The sequence below is a fragment of the Oryza sativa genome, chromosome 3 (assembly GCF_034140825.1).
Source record: "Oryza sativa Japonica Group chromosome 3, ASM3414082v1".
NCBI classification, from domain to species: Eukaryota; Viridiplantae; Streptophyta; class Magnoliopsida; order Poales; family Poaceae; genus Oryza; species Oryza sativa.
The window spans coordinates 27,563,842-27,568,024 of NC_089037.1; the positions used below are offsets into that span (position 1 = coordinate 27,563,842).

General features: G+C 48.9%; 1 long non-coding RNA gene across 1 annotated transcript; it reads right to left on the minus strand.

The window, feature by feature from the left end:
• Positions 1–3,081: 3,081 nt before the first annotated feature.
• LOC4333706 (uncharacterized) lies at positions 3,082–3,963 on the minus strand. Its single transcript, XR_010739838.1, has 2 exons — positions 3,584–3,963; positions 3,082–3,438 (listed from the first exon to the last, which is right to left on the minus strand). It is a non-coding gene; the product is annotated as an uncharacterized lncRNA (long non-coding RNA).
• Between the last annotated feature and the right edge of the window lie 220 nt (positions 3,964–4,183).

Genomic DNA, 4,183 nt, shown 5'->3' on the forward strand with positions numbered 1-4,183 from the left:
GGGAGCAGTGGCGGCGCCGGCGCCGGCGAGCGGCGGCGCGGTGGCGTTCGCGTGGGAGCACGAGCCGGGGGTGTCGAAGCTGCTGCAGGGCACCGCCACGACGGCGGCGGGAGAAGCCGAGAAGCTGCCGCCGGCGAAGAAGGAGGCGGTGCCGCACAGTATACGAGTGCGTCCGCCGCCGGGGGCGGCGGGTCGGGGCGGCCGGCGAGGCGGCGGCGCCGCTGCCGCCGTGCGGCCGGAGGAGGACCCGTTCCTCGCGGCGTTCCTGGCGTGCACCGAGCGCGGGAACAGGGGGACGCCCAAGGGTGGGAGCAAGCTGCTCGGGCTCGGGCTTGGGCTTGGGTCCGGGCTCGGGCTCGGGCTGTCGTGCAAGGGGCCCGGCGGTGTGGTGCAGAGCGTGGTGAGGCTGGCTAAGACGATGCCTCCTCAAGCCCTGAACGACGATTGAATCAAGTTGATCACGCCATTTTTCTGGCCTTATGGTTTACTGTAAATAGATTAAAGTATTACCGTTTTATTTTTATTTTTTTTGACCGGAACAAATTAAAGCTCGTTATGTTCGTATGCTCGTGAATCGATCACCAAAGACTTCACCTGCTATAAAATCTCTCTTGTTTTCTTATCCTTTTGGTGAATCACCAAATACTAAGGTGGTGTTTAAATCTTCTGAAGATAAATATAAAAATAAAGATAAAGATTAAATGTTTCACGCAAAACGAGATGGTAATAACGTGTGATTAATTGAGTTTTAATTATTAGAAACTTAAAAAATGGATTAATCTGATACGGAGTATTTTAGAACAACTTTCATATAGAAAGTTTTCGTACGAAACATACCGTTTAGCAGTTTGAAAAGCGTGCCACGAGTATCTAGAAGCTTATCCAACTTTTGTTGGAGAAAAGAACATAGCCTAATAGTAGTAGTAGTCGATGTTGCACGAAAGGCTTGAGAAGTGGTTGCAAGTTTAATTTTTCCCACTTTAGTTTCATATATATGTTTTTTTAATACTTATGTGTATGTGTGTGTTTATATAGGGTGAGGGTGCCCACATTTTAAGCACTTTGCGTACAACGAGATGAGCAAATCTTGATGCAACAAGCCTGCAACGGTCGTTCAAGGCGGTGCTGATCATCTCAAACAGCACAAGAGAACCACGACAGTAAGAACGCGGATTTAGGGAAAAAAAAAGATACGGAAGAATTGAATGGCGACGGATTAAATTATTAAAGCATCACCACGCAAAAACTCAAGAATGAGCTCAAATCAAGAAGCGTCTCAGCAATCGCCACCGCAGCCTCAACCCAAGGCAAACAAATCGACTGTGAGGCCGAGCTGGCCCTTCTCAACAACCAATATTTTGCCTCCTCACGGTCAGATCCAACACCGGCGAGCAACAGGATGTTGCCTTGCTCGCCAAATCGCCTAAAGAAACAACCCTAAACATGGGTTCAATCTTCTGTTTCCACCATTTCTATCGAGGGTATCGACATGGTCAAAATTTCCGAAATTTTGATCCTTAATTATTCGTTCTTAATAAAAATTAGTCAAATGTGTACGAATATTGCCAAATTCACAAAAAGTTGAAAAACATCAAAAAAAAATTGGCGAAATAATATTGTAGTTGGTTTTTGATAGAACCGATATGGAATTTTTGAAACCTGCCCTAAACCATCGGTTCCTACCGAGAAATCCAGAACCACGATATAGTTGGGCGTAAACCTCGTGCTGGGGTAGACGGCTAAGGACGGTCCGACCGCCGCTAGGAGAAACAAGCAGATGGACATCGTAGGCCTTGACAAGGTCACAGACACCACTGGCAAGTAGGACAACATCGTCTTCGAGACCCTCGTCCCTAGCAGTTGCGTCGTCATTGAGTTCGTCCCTAGCAGGGGAACAACCATCGTTGGTGCTCGACCTCCATGATCGACGGAGGCAGCAGCAGTGTCCAACCACCGAGCGATCTCAAGGAGGGAGGAGGAAATGTTAGGAGTGAGAAGGAGAAGTGGAAAGATGCGTCATCGGCCGAAAAAGATAGAGAGGAGGGTGAGGTGGAGGATGGGACCTACTTACATGTGCATCCTAGTATTTCTTTATCTTTTTATTTGACTAACATATGGTCCCACATATTTTATTTAATTTTTTAAATATTCTTATTTTGCTTCTACTATCGTATCAACGCCACATAAGACAAGAACCAAGTCAAACTAGCGACGTACGTAAGTGCCACATTAGCTAAAACTGACATCCAAACCATTTTGGAACCTAACTTACACATGTTTTGAAATTTGAGGAATGTGTAATATTTTATATTGTGGTTTCTGGACGTGAGTCAAACTTAACGTCAAAGACGAGGGTCCTAAGTGAATTTATTCCTCCTTTGAAATAGGAATAAGTTCATATGAGGTCCCTTAACTTTTCAACGAATCCGATTTTCGTCCCTCATCCGGAAAACCAGACACAACGGGTCCCTCAACTATCAAAACCGGTGCAGATTAGATCCCTCGGCGGTTTTGAGAGTGGTTTTGGCTGACGTGGTGCCTACGTGGCTAATTTAACTCGGTCTTCATCTGATGTGGCATTGACGTGGCGCTTACGTGGCAATTCGATCCGAAAAAATAATAAAACCCATGGGACCCATGTGTCAGTCTCACACATAAATAATAAAAATGGGGGACCCACGTGAGCCCCACATGTCAGTAGAACTCACCCTTCCTATTCTTCCTCCTCTCTCCCAGGGCGATGTGCTCCAGTAGGACATGGCAGCGCGAGCACATGGTGCAAGAGGAGCGGAGGAAGACGTCGGGAGCCGCGAAGACGGTGATCGACCCTGTCCACACCGCGAGCAACGCTGAGTTGGCGAGGAGCGGCGCCGCGAAGGCCATCTCGTTTGTACCCAGCGAGGAGAGCACCCTCGCCAGCTGCTCCAATTGCTGCTCGTCGCCCAAGCCCGCGACCCCGGCGTGGACTGGAGGCGGAGGGCTCGCTACGTGGCGGTATCTCGGGAGCGGAAGTGTCATCGTGGTCGTGGCCGTGGCCGCAGCAGGTTCCTCGAGAACAAAAATGACTGGATCTCTATCAACTGGTTCACTCAGCTCATTCATTGTACTTTTTATTAAGCATTCGACTGTCTCCAGAGCTTCAGACTCAATACAGCAAGAAGAGAAGGCTCTAAGTCTGTCTTTCCCACAACACCCTCCTCGGCCAAAATAGCCTTTACACGATATAAGTTGAGAAACACAGTCCTGCACTTCATCCACTGACATAGCAACACCAAGGATGACCTTGATGAGCACTGGATTTACTTCAAATTTGTATTCTGATTCCAGACCAGCAATCAGGTTTGTCAGAGCTGCCTCAATGTGTTGGTCAGTTAAATCGTACATTCGTACCCCAAGAGAAGGCATTACCATGGCCCCAGCCATGATTCCTCCATGTCTCTGTTCAAAAGGAACATAACATACCAGAACCAAAAATTTATTAAAAATATGATCGATTTCAACAACAGAAAATACATTTTTTTAGGAATGCATCAAGCGTTGTGGAATCAATTTTCAGTTTTTGCCATAACATAAGAAATCTTACTTCAGCATCTTATCAAGGTGGTTGTTGAGCTTGCTGAGGGGAGTCGTCGATCAGCGTCGGGGTTGCCTCCTCCGCCGCCGCTCCGACCGCGGCGATGGCGGCCTCCCCGGACAGAGCCTCGGCAGCGGCGGCCGCGGCAGCGGCCGCGAAGGGGTCGAGCACGTGCAGCGACCGCGACCGCCGCAGCCAGAGCCACCTCCCGTCGCCGATTCCTCTTCCGCCCACAACCGCCAGAGCCCTGCCTCCGCCGCTGCGCACCGCTTCCTCCTCTCCCGCCGGCCGCTGGCCGCCACGTGCCGCTACCTCTCCGTCGCCTGGAGAGAGCAGAGGAGAGAGACGAAGAGAGGAGAGATGGGGATTGGGGAGAGAGAGGAGGAAGAAGAAGAGGAGGGGTGAGCATGATACGTGGGGCCCCACCATTTTTATTAGGGAGAATCCACTCAGTACCACTGAGTTTTCCCCACTTCTACAATCTACCACTAACTTTATCAAGTTAAATAATATACCATCGTGTTTTCTTAAATCTCTACTGTGTGTCATCGCCGTCAGCTGTAAAAAGACATATTTGCCCCTAACTCATTATACATGTTTTTTTTTTTG